This window comes from Mobula birostris, chromosome 9 (genome assembly GCF_030028105.1).
Source record: "Mobula birostris isolate sMobBir1 chromosome 9, sMobBir1.hap1, whole genome shotgun sequence".
NCBI classification, from domain to species: Eukaryota; Metazoa; Chordata; class Chondrichthyes; order Myliobatiformes; family Myliobatidae; genus Mobula; species Mobula birostris.
In genome coordinates this window covers 140,472,782-140,491,110 of record NC_092378.1, presented here as the reverse complement: position 1 = coordinate 140,491,110, position 18,329 = coordinate 140,472,782, and the positions used below count along the sequence as shown (strand labels likewise).

The 18,329-nt window shown below is 43.2% G+C and overlaps 1 protein-coding gene and 1 long non-coding RNA gene across 2 annotated transcripts in view; one reads left to right on the top strand and one right to left on the bottom strand.

Moving 5' to 3' along the window:
* The window catches only part of LOC140203135 (cytoplasmic phosphatidylinositol transfer protein 1-like), a 252,355-nt gene that overhangs the window by 225,683 nt on the left and 8,343 nt on the right, over positions 1-18,329 (bottom strand). The gene's annotated exons all lie outside the window — the stretch shown is intronic.
* On the top strand, positions 5,245-16,218 carry LOC140203485 (uncharacterized). Its single transcript, XR_011887378.1, has 3 exons — positions 5,245-5,323; positions 14,860-15,239; positions 16,202-16,218. It is a non-coding gene; the product is annotated as an uncharacterized lncRNA (long non-coding RNA).

The window sequence follows — 18,329 nt, the reverse complement described above, 5'->3', positions numbered from 1 at the left end:
CAAAGTGCAAAAGAAGACAAGCAGTGCAAATAAAAGTACTGACAAAAGTTGTAGAGTCCTTGAAAGTGAGTCTGTAGTTTGTGGAATCAGTTCAGAGTTGAGGTGAGTGAAGTTCAGGAGCTTGGTGGTTGAAGGTTAATAACCACATCTGAACCTGCTGCTGATCTGAAGGGCATTTACCGATGATATATGGCTCTACTACACAAACGCTCCCACTACGTGTATGTTTTGTGCTGAGGTCTCCAGGGTGAACTTTGACCCCAAGGTAGCAGTGCTGCTGATTGAGACTCAACTGACCGAAATAAAATATGCTTTCCTTACCACCAATCTCGATATGCAAATAAAATCTATTAAAATATTTGTGCAGTCATAGAGAATACTAACAGTAATAATAAATCACAAAAGCACAGTTAGAAAACCAACAGAAAGGGATTACCATAACAACTAGTGCCCAGGATTTTTATGCCAGCAGTTTGTGTGAGAGGAGAGCCTGCCCAACATTTCCTTGGCTTCAGTCGACATACTAACCAATCTAAAGGGCCATTCAATGGATTGGATTGCACCTCAGTATGAGAACCTTTTCACAGAACCCTCAACAACTCAATATCACCCTAAAACAAAGAAAATGGGAATCGATATTGGTATATTGTTGTCACATATACCGAGATACAATGAAAGACATTATCTATACAGATCAAATCATTACACAGTGCACTGAGCTAGAACAAGATAAACAATAACAATACATAATAAACGGTATAAGCTACTAAAAACATACAGTGCAGGAAAACAGTAAAGTGCAAGATCAAAACAAAGTAGACTGTGTGGCTAAGAGTCCATCTTATCATATACGAGCTCTATTTAAGAGTCTGTTACAAAGTAATTTAAGCACTGGGCCAGTTGGAATGAATATGATGGTGGGACCAGAGGCAAAGGTCGAGCCAGTTCTGCTCACTGCTCTGTGATGTTTACTGAGTCTGGGCTGAACTGAGGCTGAGGCCGTGGCCTGCTCTGGGCTTCATGTCTATGGGCTCCATAATGTTTACTCAACTCTGGGCTGAACTGAGACTGAGGCCGAGGCTGTGGCCTGCTCTGGGCTTTGTGTCTGGTGGACTCATTTTCTTTCTGAATGCTATTTGCTTACTTTTATTGCTTGCACAATTTGCTTTTTTTCCTCTGCACATTCGGTGTTCGACAGTCTTCATTTTTTTACGGGTTCGTTTAGGTTTTTTTTTGTTTTGTGGCTGCCTGTAAGGAGACAAATCTCAAGGTTGTATATCGTATACATACTTCAATAATAAATGTACTTTGAACTTTGATAACTGGGGTCCTTGAGCCTGTTGGTGAATGCTTTCAGGTTTTTGTACCTTCTGCCTGAAGGGACAGAGGAGAAGAGAGAATGTATGGGGTGGGTGTGGGCTTGGATTATGCCAGCTGCTTCACTGGGGCAGTGAGAAATTAAGACAGTCCATACAGGACATGCTGATTCCTGTGATGTGCTGTGCTGCATCAAACTTTACAACTCCTCCCTTGGAGGGTCAGACACCCTGAGCCAATAGGCTGGTCCTGGACTTATTTCCTGGCATAATTAACATATTATTATTTAATTATTTATGGTTTTATTTTGCTATATTTATACTCTGTTCTTGGTTGGTGCAACTGTAACGAAACCCAATTTCCCTCGGGATCAATAAAGTATGACTATGACCGTGACAATCCACAACCCACTGCAGCTTCTTGCGGTCCCATGCAGAACAGTAGCCATAACAAGCCGTTATGACTCAAGCAGGATGCTTTCTATGGTGCAACAATAAAAACTGGTAATTGGTAAAATGGTTTTCACACCTGGGCCCCAGAGGAACACTGCCTCATTCGGCTGTGTCCATCTATGGTTTGAATGACATTGAACTTGATTTGATTTGAGTCAATGGGGACGTGTCAAATTTCTTCAGCTTACCCAGGAAGTAGAGGTGTTGGTGAACTTTCTTAACTGTGACAGCAATGTGGCTAGACTAGGACAGGCTTTTGACGATGTTCACATCTAGGAACATGAAGCGCTCAATCCTCTCAACTTCAATGCCTCAGCCCCTGCTCTCTGAATTCAATGACCAGCTCTTTTATTTTGTTGACAGGGAGAAAGGTACAGCTTTAAATTGATGAGCTGTAGGAAATTGTCCCAATTAGCAAGGCCAGAGGACAAGATAAAAAAGGGGGCTGTGAGGTAGACAGCTCTTACTCAGAGAAGTTACAACTCAGAACTCACTGCCGGGAGAGGTGGTGGATTCTGAATCAACTGCTGCCTTTGAAAGTGAATTAGACAGCCACCTGACAGAGAATAATTTTCAGCGCTACAAAGAAATTGCAAGGGAAGAAAAATAACGGGATTCCTTTGCAAGTAACTGGCAGAGATTCAATGGGCCAAAAAAATTTTCTCTGTACCGTAGCAGATCTGCGATTTCATCAGTGCAAGAGAATGAGGGAGGTCTTATAGAGGTATATAAAATTATGAAGGGTGAATGCATGCCGACCATGGTTTCGGTCGGGTGCCGGACACTCAGAGAGATTCGGCAGGGGGCGGGCGCCCGGTGCTCGGCTGAGGGCCGTGGTTGGGTGGTCGGCGACGTGGGCCGGCTCCGCCACCGGACTTAGTCTGGTGAGGAGGGTGTGAGGACACCCGGCAGGACTGAAAAAAAAACAAGACCTGACAAAGGGCGGATGAGCTCCTTGTGAGCCAACGGCCATCTTCCGTGGGAGAGATTAAAGCCTCACCACGTATCTACAAATCATATACTATGCACCTAATTAGAAGAGACATGATGAACTTGGGCGTTGCACCGTGAGCCTGGACCTGCCCAAGGCCTCTGCCTAAGGAAGGGCAGAGCTTGAAGAAGTGGCCGCGGCTGGAGGCCGACACAGCCTCGGGCTCGAGTTCGGTGGGGGCAGCGGCGGGCAGTGCCAAGGCGGCCAGCCAGAACAAACTGGAGGAGAGGCTGTACTCGGTGCTGTTGCAAGATCGAAGAAGATGGAGGTACATAGCCACCAACCCTGGATTCGGGACGACACCCACTGACTGACTGACTGACTGACTGAATGCATGCAGGATTTTTTCCCCTCAAGTCGTGTGAGACTAGAACGGAAGGACATAGGTTTAGGGTGAATGGTAAGATATTTAAGGAGAATCTGGGAGTGGCCTGTCGAGTCACGACTAGCACAAGGCTACTACAGCACCAGCAACGTGGGTTCAATTGTGCTGCTGTCTGTAGAAAGTTTGTACATTCTGTCCTTGACAACATTGGTTTCCTGCAGGTGCTCTGGTTTCCTCCCACATCCCAAAGGCGCACAGCTCAGTAGGTTAATTGGTTACAGGGGTGTAACTGCGTGGCTCGGGCTTGCTGGGCCGGAAGGTCCAGTTACTGTGCTGTATCTCTAAATAATAAATAACTTCTTCACTCAGATGGTGTTGTGATCTGCTAGCAGAAGTGGTAAAGGTGGGTTCAATTGTAATATTTAAGAGAAGTTCAAGTGCAATATTTAAGAGTTTAGACAGGTTCATGGATGAGAGAAATATGGAAGACTATGGTTTGGATGCAAGTAAATGGGACTAGTGAGGCAATCAGATCAGCAGAGACTAGATGGGCTGAAGGGTCTATTTGTGCTTCCTCGACTGTTAAATATGTATTCTTCTTCCTTTTTTGGCTCAGTTCAGTTTTGATTGAGGTAGGGGCCCAGCAGACTTATTGTTAACTCTACACCCTCAGTGATTGTTAAATGCAACAAGCAAGATTGGTTACAGTATGCAAATTAAGAGCAAACTAACAGAGTTTCCATGGAAATAACTCATCCGACAATTGTTAAAGGGATCAACCAAGGGGAAAAGTATCTGAGGCCACTTGGTCAAGTAATCAGAAGAGATTTTCTGGTTGTCAAGGCCACCAAGGGAACACTATTGAGACTGGGATGCCAGCCTAAATGTGTAGCTGTTGAATTGGCTGTGTGACAGTGCTAAGTACATGAAGCTAGGTCAATGAGATCATACTGAGGAAAGCGCCACTGTTCTGTCAAAGCCACCTTACTGGAGTGATTTCACAGGTGAGCAAATTCGTCCTGTGTTCCCTGCTCGACATTCCGAGCTCTCCACAACTCCAGTAGCAGTGCCAACTCCTTTTACATGCATTCTGTTATTTAATTTCATAGCCACTTTTCTTCAAGATTGTAATTTTTCAGCCACTTTTAATATCCAGAGAAATCTGTTTTCACCTAACAGAGTTAACTGTGCACACAGAACTTAAGAGCAAGTGAAAACATCGGCTGCCAGAAACGTCAGCAGGAAAGGGAAAGCGTTGATTGAGATTCAGATTTATTTATCATGAGTACATCAAAACATACAGTGAAACGTGTCATTTGCTTAACTACCAACACACCCAAGGATGTCTGGGGGCAGCCTGCAAGTGTTGCACCACATTCCAGTATCATCGGAAAAAGTAGCCATAAAAAGTTTCCATGAACTTAAACTTCTCCCTGATGGAACAACAAAGTATCTTCCAGATTATATTTTATTCTTTGATAATGTATTTGTGGTAAGATTATTTTACATGTTGTATGTGAGTTTATGTTCTATGTACTATGTACCGGAGGAACATTGTTTCGGTTGGCGCTATACATGTCACAATCAGAACCAGCATCTGCTTTAATGTCACCGGCATAGTGTCATGAAAGTTGTTGTTTCTGCGGCAAGACATTGCAATTGCAATACATAATAATAAAAATTGTGAATTATGGTAACTGTATAAAAGTTAAATTAAATAAGTAGTGCAAAAAAAGTAGTGGGGTAGAGTTCATGGGTTCAATGTCTATTCAGAAATCCGGCGGCAGAGGGGCAGAAGCTGTTCCTGAATCACTGAGTGTGTGCCTTCAGGCTCCTTTACCTTCTCCATGGTAACAATGAGAACAGGGCATGTCCTGGGTGATGGGGGTCCTTAACAAGGTGTACGGTTGAATGATACTAAACTTAATCTCGAACTTGAAAGGTAAATCTCTCTGCGTTGAGCCAACCAAGTCATATTTATTGATATGGGGTGGTGACAGTGATGGTGGAGGGAGTAAGGCTATCAGCTTTCCATTAAGATATAAAGAATGAGCCAGCGCTAGGCAGGAAGGGGCAAACGAGCAGGTATCAGGGCCCCTCTGATCTTACGCTTTGCTTTGCATCATCCCCAACAGATCCAAATGACGAAGCCTAGCAGTCATCAGATCATAAAAGAAGCATCTGCAGTTCTATTCTGCTTTTGAGGAATACTGCACTTCCATTAACTTTCTTTTTAAGGTATGTCAACAGCTATATTTCACTAGCAGCTCGAGGAGATTTAATATGTCACCAAAAGATCTGGGAAAAAATCTGCGGGGAGCATTCTGACTGGGTGCGTCACCGCCGGGAACAGATGAACCAATACACAGAATGATCAGAAATGAGTTATTCTTGCGCAGTGGAAGTTACTTATCCTCAGGAATTAGGTCAGAGGAAAGGCCGATTATAGGCACTGCAAACGCGGTGAGACTCGGATAAAATGTGGGGAAACTGCTTCCCGTGACAGGGCGGGGGTGGTCAGTGCAGAGGATGACAGGGAGGGGGAGAGTTACCTGGATTCTCTGTTTCAGGAGGTAGTCACGCCCATTAGATTAGCTGCCTCAAATTCGGTCTGTCGTCAGGGACAAGAGGGTGTGACGGCGAGTGAGGCGGGTAGTGGGATCCAAGAGACAGTGCTGGAGGAGCCTCAGCCCTCGAGTCTGTCCAGCAGGTCTGACATTCTCGCTCCCTGTGTGGATGAGAGTGGGGGCTGTGGGAAGGATGAGCAACCTAACTGTGGCACTGTAGTTCAGGGAGCCATTCAAGAGGGGGGAAAGAAGAGAACCGTTGTGGTAATTAGGGATAGTATAGTCAGGGGAATAGACAGAGTTCTCTGTCGTGAGGATAGAGTATCCTGTGGGCTGTGTTGCCTGCCTGGTGCCTGGGTTCGAGACATCTTATCTGATCTGCAGAGGAATTTGTAGTGGGAGGGGAAAGGTCCAGTTGTCGTGGTCCATGTGGGTACCAACCAACAAAGGTGGAATGAAGAACAATGTTCTGCTGAGAAAATTTGAGCAGCTAGGAACTAAATTAAAAAGCAGAACCAAAAGCTAAAGTCCTGAAAACAGACTACAGGGAGTTAGGAATAAAGTTGAGAAGCAGGACCTCAAAGGTAGTAATCTCGCGATTACTGCCTGTGCCATGCGACAGCGAGTATAGGAAAAGAGTGAGATGGAGGATAAATGTGTGGCTGAGGAATTGGAGCAGTGGGCAGGATTCAGATTTCTGGATCATTGGGACCTCTTTTGGGGCAGGAGGACCTGTACAAAAAGGACGGGTTGCACTTGAATCCGAGGGGGACCAATATCCTGGCAGGGAGGTTTGCTAAGGCTATTGGGGAGAGTTTAAACTAGAATCGCTGGGGGGTGGGAACTAAACTGAAGCAACAGAGGAAGAGGCGGTTGGCTCACAAATAGAGAAAGCTTGTAGACAGTGTGAGAGGGAGGATAGGCAGGTGATTGAGAAGGAATACGCTCAGACTGATGGTTTGAGATGAGTCTATTTTAATGCGAGGAATATCATGAACAAAGCAGTTGAGCTTAGAGCATGGACCAGCACTTGGGGCTATGATGTTGTGGCCATTACAGGGACTTGGATGGTGCAGGGGCAGGAATGGTTACTTCAAGTGCCAGGCCTTAGATGTTTCAGAAAGGACAGGAAGGGAGGCAAAAGAGGTGGAGACGTGGCACTGTTGATCAGAGATAGTGTCATGGCCGCAGAAAAGGAGGACATCATGGAGAGGTTGTCTACGGAGCCTCTGTGGGTGGAAGTCAGAAACAGGAAGGGGTCAATAACTCCACTGGGTGTTTTTTATAGACCACCCAATGGTAACAGGGACATTGAGGAGCAGAGATGGAGACAGATTCTGGTAAGAAGTATTAATAACAAGGTTGCTTTGGTGGGAGATTTTAATTTCCCAAATATTGATCGGCATCTCCCTCAAGTGAGTCATTTAGATGAGGTGGAGTTTGTTAGGCGTGTTCAAGAAGTTTTCTTGACACAGTATGTAGATACGCTTACAAGAGGAGAGGCTGTACTTGATTTTGTATTGGGAAATGAATGAGGTCAGGTGTCAGATCTCACAGTGGGAGGGCATTTTGGAGATAGTGATCACAATTCTATCTCCTTTACCATAGCATTGGAGAGGGATAGGGACAGACAAGTTAGGGTAACGTTTAATTGGAATAAAGAGAAATATGAGGCTATCAGGCAGGAACTTGGAAGCATATATTGGAAACAGATGTTCTCAGGGAAATGTACCGAAGAAATGCGCCAAATGTTCAGGGGATATTTGCATGGGGTTCTGCATAGGTATGTTCCAATGAGACAGGGAAAGGATGGTAAGGTGCAGGAAGCAATGTGTACACAGGCTTTTGTAAATCTAGTCAAGAAGAAAAGAAGAGCTTACGAAAGGTTCAAAAAAAACTAGGTAATGATAGAGATCTAGAAGATTATAAGGCTAGCAGGAAGGAGCTTAAGAATGAAATTAGGAGAGCCAGAAGGGGCCATGAGAAGGTCTTGGCAGACAGGATTAAGGAAAACCCCAAGGCATTTTACGAGTACGTGAAGAGCAAGAGGATAAGATGCGAGAGAATAGGACCAATCAAGTGTGACAGTGGAAAAGTGTGTATAGAACCAGAGGAGGCAGCAGAGGTACTTAATGAATACTTTGCTTCAGTATTCACTACGGAAAAGGATCTTGGCGATTTTAGAGATGACTTGCAGTGGACTGAAAAGCTTGAGCATGTAGATATTAAGAAAGAGGATGTGCTGGAGCTTTCGGAAAGCATAAAGTTGTTTACGTCACCGGGACCGGACGGGATGTACCTCAGGCTACTGTGAGAAGCGAGGGAGGAGATCGCTGAGCCTCTGGCAATGATCTTTGCATCATCAATGAGGACGGGAGAGGTTCCCTAGGATTGGAGGGTTGCGGATATTGTTCCCTTACTCAAGAAAGGGAGTAGAGATAGCCCAGGAAATTATAGACTAGTGAGTCTTACTTCAGTAGTTGGTAAGTTGAAGGAGAAGATCCTGACAGGCAGGGTTTATAAACATTTGGAGAGGTATATTATGATTAGGAATAGTCAGCATGGCTTTGTCAAAGGCAGGTCGTGCCTTAATAGCCTGACTGAATTTTTTGAGGATGTGACTAAACACATTGATGAAGGTAGAGCCGTAGCTGCAGTGTATATGGATTTCAGCAAGGTATTTGATAAGGTACCCCATGCAAGGCTTATTGAGAAAGTAAGGAGGCATGGGATCCAAGGGGACATTGCTTTTTGGATCTAGAACTGGCTTGCCCACAGAAAGCAAAGAGTGGTTGTAGATGGGTCATACTCTGCATGGAGGCCGGTGACCAGTGGTGTGCCTCAGGGATCTGTTCTGGGACCCCTACTCTTCATGATTTTTATAAATGACCTGAATGAGGAACTGCAGGGATGGGTTAGTAAATTTGCTGATGACACAAAGGTTGGGGGTGTTATGGATAGTGTGGAGGGCTGTCAGAACTTACAGCGGGACATTGATAGGATGTAAGACTGGGCTGAGAAGTGGCAGATGGAGTTCAACCCAGATAAGTGTGAGGTGGTTTATTTTTGTAGGTCAAATATGATGGCAGAATATAGCATTAATGATAAGACTCTTGACAGTGCAGAGGATCAGAGGAATCTTGGGGTCCGAGTCCACAGGACACTCAAAGCTGCTGCGCAGGTTGACTCTGTAGTTAAGAAGGCATACAGTGTATTGGCCTTCACCAATGGTGGGATTGAGTTTAGGAGCCAAGAAGTAATGTTGCAGCTATATAGGACCCTGGTTAGATCCCACTTGGAGTACTGTGCTCAGTTCTGGTCATCTCACTCCAGGAAGGACGTGGAAACCATAGAAAGGGTGCAGAGGAGATTTACAAGGATGTTGCCTGGATTGGGGAGCAAGCCTTTTGAGAATAGGTTGAGTGAAAAATGTAAATACACTGTATATTAAAGAGAAGTGGGAGAAAGAAGTGGGGTTGGTACTTTCAGAGGAGGCTTGGGGGAAAATCTGCAGCTTTCAATGGTCCTCGACTAATTCTTTGACTGGAGAGAACATTGTTGGAAAAACATTATAAGATACTTCAAGACCCCATATCAGGAAAAATATAAAGATACAAATGTGATGTGTTGGAGAAGGTGCGGCTCCAAGGAGGCAAATCGTTTTCATATTTTTTGGGATTGCCCTAAATTAAGTCTATTTTGGGAAGGTATTCACAGAACATTAGTTAAGGTACTTAGGTCCCAGATACCTCTGAACTTTGAGACGCTCTATTTGGGGCATGAATTGTTTCTTGAACAGAAGGAAGATATAAAGTTGCTGCAGGCCCTCTTACCAGCAAGTAAGAAATCAATCACTAGAAAATGGCTAAATCCAATACCACCTACATTAGAAGACTGGTACGAAATTATCTTGGAAATATTTAAAATGGAAAAGTTGACTTACTCCCTGAGAACTCAAAAAGAAAAATTTTATCAAATCTGGAATAAATGGATTGAATATATAACCCCAATGCGAGCAGACTTTAGATGACTCTCCTAATGATTTATACTGTTCTTCTCATCAACACAGTAATATTGCTAACGTAAGCACCCCTAGTCTAAATGTTTTTTTTGTTTTCTTTTGGAAAATAGAGAATTAACACAAGTAAAGGGAAAGATTTGGGAAAGGGATAAAAAAATGAAAAAATTAAGTAAATAAGTACATAGGGATTGGATAATTATGTCTGCGGGCAGGAGCAAGCATGAACAAATTAGCATATAAACACCTACAATGGTTGATACATAGGCTTATATACAACATTTTGGACCAGTGGAAATGGTCCAGAAGGGTTATATGGAAACTATTATTACCATTTTTCTTAACAACTAATTCCATTATTTAGCCTAATAGGTTAGATTTACCACAGTACATAATTATCTATTTAAATGTTTATTTTCCTTTTATATCATCTCAATGTGTACTTAAGAATGTATAAATAATTGTAGTTTTATACATATAAAAAAATAGAAAAGGTTATATGTGTGAAAAAAGTACATGATATTTGTGAATTCCTTATCCAAATAAAAATTAAATTAAAAAAAAAAGAGAATAGGTTGAGTGAACTCAGCCTTTTCTCCTTGGAGCAACGGAGGATGAGAGGTGGCCTGATAGAGGTACAAGATGATGAAAGGCATTGATCGTGTGGATAGTCAGAGGCTTTTTCCCAGGGCTGAAATGGCTAGCACGACAGGGCATAGTTTTAAGTTGCTTGGAAGCAGGTACAGAGGAGATGTAAGTTTTTTTTAACACAGAGTGGTGTATGTGTGGAATGGGCTGCCTGCAGCGGCGGTTGTGGCGGAAACGATAGGGCCTTTTAAGAGACTCCTGGATAGGTACATGGAGCTTAGAAAAATAGAGGGCTATGGGTAGGCCTAGGTAGTTGTAAGGTAAGGACAAGTTCGGCGCAGCTTTGTGGGCCGAAGGGCCTGTATTGTGCTGTAGGTCTTCTTTCTATGAACTCTTCTAGGTAGAGGCAGAGCACATGAAAACACAGTGGAACAGTGTCAGTGTCAGGGTAAGCGTAAAGTGACAGTGCATGGGGGGGGAGGAACGAAGGGTGCTGAGGGGCTGTCGAGAGGAGTGGCTGATGTGGATTTAGTGGTAGTGGATATGTGGTGAAGTGAGTTAATGGGTGGAGGTGTTAGTTAGCCTGACAGCTTGAGAGAAGTGACTGTTTTTGAGTCTGGTGGGCCTGGCATGGCTGACGTGTAGCCTCTTCCATGATGGGAGTGGGAGAACAAGTGCATAAGCAGGGTAGGTAGGATCCTTCACGATATTGCTGGCCTTTTCCTGCCACCTTTTCTGTACGTGTATATTTAGTATTTGTTAAGTACATCGGGCGCACACTCCTACACAGAAGTGACTAGCGTGTTGTGAATGGAATCTAGTTGCAGAGTAGCTGTATTACAGGTGTATATGATGTTTGGCATCAATAACTGAGAACACACTTCCCACCTGTAATTTGCAGTTTTGCGGGGAGAAAGCAGCACAGTACGAACACTCTTTAAAAGAGCTAGCAGACACACAATGTCCATAATGGCCTCTATTTTGTGTGTGCAAAGTATATCATTGTCAGAAACCACAACTTCATGACCTCTCCAATGGACTGATAGGTATGATAATATGCGTCACTCATTGATCAGCAGAACCGGAATGGGGCGCTCTCAAAGTTTACCAACCTGATGAACTTCAAATCATACATACCAATAACATCATCTGAATTTCGAACTCGCTGCAAACTCTAGCTTAATACACAGAAAAAACCAAAATGAAAACACAATTTCCCTTGGGAGTGCAATATCTGAGGATAGGATTACCTGCACGGCTGTGAACACAATAGCTCAAATTCCAATTCAACAATGGAAAAGTTCCCCCCCCCCCCACTGTGAATGTGCTTTGAGGATCACTTCACAAGCACACAGGAGATTCTGCAGATGCTGGAAAACTTGAGCTACAGACACAGGATATGGATGGCAGAATAGTGCCAGCGACCCGGGTTCAATTCTGCCAACGTCTGTAAGGAGTTGGTGTGTTTCCCCATGACTGTGCAGGTTTACTCCGGGGGGGTCAGGTTTCCTCTCACGTTCCAAAGGTGTACTGCCTCGTAGGTGAATTAGTCACATGGGTGTAACTGGACAGCACAGACCCGTTGGGCTAGTTGGGCCTGTTACTGTGTTGTGTCTTTAAAGAATTAAAATAGAGAAATAAAAATGCAGGAGGAATTCAACAAGTCAGGCAGCATCTATGGAGCAGAATAAACAGTCAATATTTTGGGCTGGCACCCGTCATCAGGACTCATTAACTGAATTCTTGATGAAGTGTTTCAGCCCGAAATATCAACTGCTTACTCTCCTCCATAGATGCTGCCCGACTTGCTGAGTTCCTCCAGCATTTTCACAAGCACGGTTCGAGACTGGGGTCAAAATCAACTCCTATTTCCAGACCGGCTCTGTGTCAAACAAGTGAAGGGTTAATGCAAACAGACCTGCCAAGCATTTGTCATTCCTGACAACCTACTTTGAGAGACCATTTGAAATTAGCAATTGAACCAACAGAATTAAGCTGAACAAAGCAACTAAACAGCACACACACGTAATCATTAGTAAAACCTCAGACCATTCCCCCTCCTCCAAAACACTCTTCAATATATGACGTAGGTAACTATAAGCATTGTTTGTGAACAGATTGGCCTTGTTACTTTCAAGCTGCTCTTTTGCTGTGTAAACTGAGCATTCAGGCCTCAGGACCACCTTTTTATACGCCAAACAATGAAGCTAATCAGTGTAAATGGAAAATATTTTATGAAAGTGAAGCAAAAGGGCAGGTAGATAAAGCTGTTTGCCACTCTTGGGGAGAAGGCAGAACCTCACACCTACAGACTTCAGCGGAAACAATAGCAGCATTTCTGTAGAGGCAAGCCCGAGCTACTAAATTTGCCTTAAATAGCGACATTAATTGGTGACAGTGTGGTCAGAAATCAGCACTCATCAGCACGCCACCGAATGAAGTGATTATGATCATTCTCTTTCAAGATGCTTACCACTGCAGCCATGAAAGCCTCCCATCCATCCATAGGCACCAACGACTCTCTGGCAATTTTTTTTTGTGTGCACATCACAATCCGGACTCTACACTACCAACACAACTTGTCTCCTTTCTCAACAACAGAGTGAAGTCACCTGAGCTTGAGGCTCAACTGTGTGTGTGTTGTCACAATCTCCCCTATCGGTATGGTAGCTTTACAGTGCTGGTGATCGGGGTACAATTTACACCGCCGTCTGTACGGAATTTGTACTTTCTCCCCGTGGCTGCGTGGGTTTCCTCCGGACGTTCCAGTTCCAAAGGAGTACGGGTTGGTAAGGGTCAGTACGTGGTAGACATGCTTTGTTGGTGACGGAAGCAGGGAGACACTTTTGGGCTGTCCCCTACCCCCTGCACATCCTCAGACTGTGATGGCTGTTGACACAAAGAGATAAAATTTTATGGCCCCCCCCCCCATGGAACGTGTGGTTGTCTCTGAGTCCTCTGGCTTCCTCTCACAGTCTAAAGGCGTACCAGCTAGGTTAATTGGTCATTGCAAATTGTCCCGTGACTAAGTTAGTGTAGCAGCCAGCGTTAATCGGGGCTGTCAGTGCCTGTAGAAGGGCCAGAAGGGTCTATTCTGTGTTGTATCTCTAACGAAGAGTCTTCGACCTGAAAAGTTAACGATGTATCTCTTTCATCAGATGCTGCCTCACTTGCTGAGCATTCCCAGCATTTTCTGGTCTTGTTCTGTGGTTACCAAGAGAGAGGAGATTGATTATAAGGGACAGCAGCCTGGGACTCATCTCCCTGCACCCCAAATCACTCACAACGTACAATGAAGTAACCCCTACTGCTGCCATCAGGTAGAAGGTTCAGGAGCCAAAGGACTCGCACCACCAGGTTCAAGAACAGTCACTACCCCTCAGCCATCAGGCTCCTGAACAAAAGGGGTTAACTACACTCATTCTACTTCTGTTGTTCCCACACCAATAGTCTCACTTTAAAGGCTCTTTATCTTGTTATTTTATGCTCGTTATTTATTGCTATTAATTTATATCTGCATTTGCACAGTTTGTTTACAGGGAACAGTAACTGATGTTTACTTATTACAGTTACTCTTCTACAGATGTGCTCAGTATGCCTGCAGGAAAAAGAATCTCAGGGTTGTATGTGGTGACTTCGATAATGAATTTTGCTTTGAACTTTGAACTACTTGCTTGGATGATTACTCCAGCATTAATATGCAAGAAGCTTAATAACATTCAGAATAATACAGGACGACGAAGGGCTGGGAATGACAGACCAGAAGTGGTGCAGCAACGCCATGTAGATGTACGTGTATTTGGACAGATTCAGATCAACTGTAATCTCCCCAAGCAAGTACCCTGTTGTTACACACCCCAACAACCACACTGAGCATTAACCAATGTAAACTACAGATGTACCATGGACAGCATTCTGAGAGGCTGCATCACTGTCTGGTATGGTGGTGGGGCGGGGGGGAGGGGGGCTACTGCACAAGACTGAAAGAAGCTACAGAAAGTTGCAAATTTAGTCATCTCCATCTTGGGTACTGGCCTCCGTAGTATCCAAGACACTTTCAAGGAGTGGTGCCTCAGAAAGGTAACACACGGAGCATGCCCTCCTCTCATTCCTTCCCTCTGCTATCTGACATGGAAACCATGAACACTACCTCACTTTTTTAACATATATTATTTCTGTTTTTGCACTACTTTAATCTATTCAATATATGTATACATATTTACTGGAATTGATTTACTCGTATGTTTTTGTCTTCTTTCTATATTGTCATGGATTGCATTGAACCGCTGCTGCTAAGTTAACAAATTTCATGACACATATCTGTGATAAAAAAAACCTGATTCTGATGAACACTTGTGGCCAACAGATGCTAAAATGTTGAGAATGGGAGAAAGAGTTGATAGATACTTGTCTAACATCACGTTAACCACACCAAGCTGGCTCTCCCTCCTCCCCTCTCTTCATCAGTATCTAAACAGTGACCTGCCCATTGAGAGTTGGAGCACTTTTTCACGGGCTGATGGAGAAAAGTTACTGCAGAGAAAGAGGAAATTTGCCCCAATGATTCTAAATAAATGAAATTGTGTTTTTGTTTTATTCAGGATAGGCACAGCTGAATGCATGGACACCATTCACAGTATTTCTCAGTACCCAAAAAGGACAAATGATGGAAGGAGCCCAATAAACCTTGGATTCAGAGAAAAGAGCAGAAACTCAAGGAACACAAGAACAGAGCTGCTCTGGCAGGAGTTATTTGGGTTCTGTCCAACCCCACACAGCCTCAACTTTACACAGGGTGTAACACAGAAGATAATACTGCAACAGCTAGACATCACAAGCCAAATAAATTATCTTTTGGTACACACACACACATGTACAAAAGATTAGACAATGACGAAAGCCGTCGATTACATGGACTCAACATCTTGTTATGTCGTTAATGCTGTGGTCCAGCAGTTTACTGTTGGCACATTCCTTCAGAGTGAGTTGTAGCACAATAGTTCGCAATTATTAACAATAACAACTTATTTAAAGAGCACTTTTCATACATATTATTTAATTCAAGGTGCTTAACAATGGGATAAGTGCAAACATGAAAGTAAAACACAAAAATGATATTCGTTAAAAGCAAGGTTAAGTAAATAGGTTATGAGTTGATGTTTAATAGTGTCAACTGAATTTGCATCCCTGATAGTTTTGGGTACTGAGTTCCACAGTTTAGGAGTGTAGTTCAAAAAAGATGACCTGGCGATTATCTTTTGAGTGAGATTGTTTAAATTTTTAACATACGATTCATGTGAATGCTACAACAGTTTGGAATGGGTTGTGTTCTCGAGCGGGTCAGAGGCTGAGGGGAGACCTGATAGAAGGGGATAGTTTAAAGGATTGACACAAGAGATTCTGCAGATGCTGGAAATCCAGAGTTAAGCGCGCGCGCACACACACACACACACACACACACACACACAATGCTGGAGGAATTCACCAGGTCAAGTAGCATCTATGGAGAGGAATAATTAGTCACATTTCAGGCCAAGACTCTTCATCAGCACTCAGACTCAAAATATAGACTCTTTATTCTTCTCTGTAGATGCTGCCTGACCCGCTGAGTCCCACCAGCATTGTGTAAAAGTCTAAAGATGTGTTGGGCAAGTTTTTTTTTCCAATACAGAGTGGTATGGGCTACCGGGGGGTACTTGTGGAAGCAGACACAACAGAGGTGTCTAATAAGAATTTTAAATAGGCACATGAATATGTATGAAATAGAGGGATATCAATCACATGTAGGCAGAAAAGATTTAGAATAATTTGGCATCATGCTCAGTGCAGAACTTGTGACCTGTTCCTGTGCAATACTGTTCTATGTCTTAACACAGAGAAAGGCGATTCAGCCCTAAGCACTAAGGCTAGCAAAACCATTTGTATTTTATTATTTCTATGCAGCTGACCCACCGTGAAGGCTCCTTCATGACTCACCATCTACCTGATGCTCAACCTGAGTAACACTTGCAAATGAGTGTGGGTGGCAACCAGCCCACGCCCTAGATCCTTCACTGACAGCTGCGGCACAGCTCTCTAGCCTTGGAAATTCCACATACCCACGTTCCTCCCTTGAAGTTTGCTGATTTCCTTTTCTGTCTGCATCCCCTTGAGCACAGGCTGTTGAACCCCATTCCCCATCTTACCATGTTGTGCATGCAGTAAAACACATCAACGTTGACTACACCACTCCTGAGCCAATATTGGAGTGCAGACCAATAATTCATTTTATTAAAATATAAATACTGTTGTCTTCTTAATGACGTGCAAGATTAAGTAAAATATATCAGAAGATGAAAAAAAAATCACTGCTGGAGAGATTACAAGTCAGAGAACCATTTTAATAAAACAGAGAAAAGTCAAATCAAAATCTTAATTATATATATTGCACACTGTGCCCTAATTTTAAATATGCAAAATCCAAAATTGTTTGCCATTTCATGAAATTTTCATGACAGAAATTTAGCAATGTAATTGGTATTATAAGTTTAATGATTTATTAAATATTGTAAACTATAAGTGCCCTGATTGATTTTACATGGAACAAATGAACATAAATATCTCAAAAAGTGATGTTTTGGGATCTAAATTTAATTATGCTCAATTAAGTTTCAGAAAGTAATTATATTACTAAAGTTTGAATCTCATGCACTAAAGTCCATTCATTATATTCCAATGGATAAAATTATATTTCATAAATGCTATATAAATTGTATATTATTTTAATTATCTATATACAGTTATTATAAGATTACTTAGCTGAGTCTTTAGTGAGGATGATTCTGAAATTCCCTGTTATTTCCAGCAGAACTTCCCAGAGGAGATACAACATCTACAGTATATGCATTCAGATAGCACCTTCGACATAAAGCCTCCCAAGATACTCCAGAGGGATCAGCAGGAAAACTTGGCAATGAGATGCATAAAATGGAATGGTCAAAAATACAATTGTTAAGTGGAGTCTTAAGAGAAGAGATGGGAGGATGAAGAAGACAAGGAAATTTGTGGAAGGGATTCCAGAGCTGTGGATCTAGGCACGACTGCCTGTGAAGATCAGGGATGCATGACAGGCCAGCAGTGGAGGAGGGTAGGAGGGTCAAGGTCTCAAATGGCTGACAAATTGGAAGAGCCAGGGAGGGGTGTAGGCACAGAATGACTGGAAAACAAGGAGAATTCTGTGAACCAAAGTAGTCAATTCACATTGGCCAATAGAAATGAGTATACGCTTCCTTACGTCGTTGCTCCCTTCAGGCTCAGACTAACCACACCTGACATGGGCAAGGACTACAATGCATGGGCAGTAACAGGGCAGTTTAATTGGTGATCTTAAATACAGAACTCCAAAGGTTATTCAATAACCTGGGATATGTTTTGATGTTGGACAAGGGCACTGACACATACTGAAGAATACAGAGTGCATGAATAAGGGCTTCGTATGCTTAATGCAGCTCAGTTTTGTACGAACAGAGCGTGGGTACCAGTCTGTGCTGTGGTATGCAACTTATAGTTAAAGTCTTCTGGACATGAGTATCCCATGCAGTAGAATTCCTCTTTGATGTCAGCAGTAGACATTAAAATTATGTGTAGTTAAACAGGATACCTTCAACAGGCATGATCCATCATTAAACGCCCCCTGACCACAGTACATGCCCTCTTCTCATTACAACCATCAGGAAGGAGGTACAGGAGTCTGAAGATGCACATTCAATACCTTTTGTATTTCGCAACATTCTCTGTAAACTCTAGAGCAGGGGTTCCCACCTTCCCTAAGCCATGGACCCTTATCATTATCCGAGAGGACTGTGAATCCCAGGTTTGGAACCCCCGCTCTAGGGACTGTTGTGCATGAAAATCCCAGGAGATCCACAGTTTTGGAGACACTCTAACCACCCCGTCTGGCACCAACAATCATTACACTTACAAACAAGAGAATCTGCAGATGCTTGAAGTCCAAGCAACTCACACAAAATGCTGGAGGCAAGTTCACTTAGATTACATTTCCTCCCCATACTGATGTTTGGTCTGAACAACT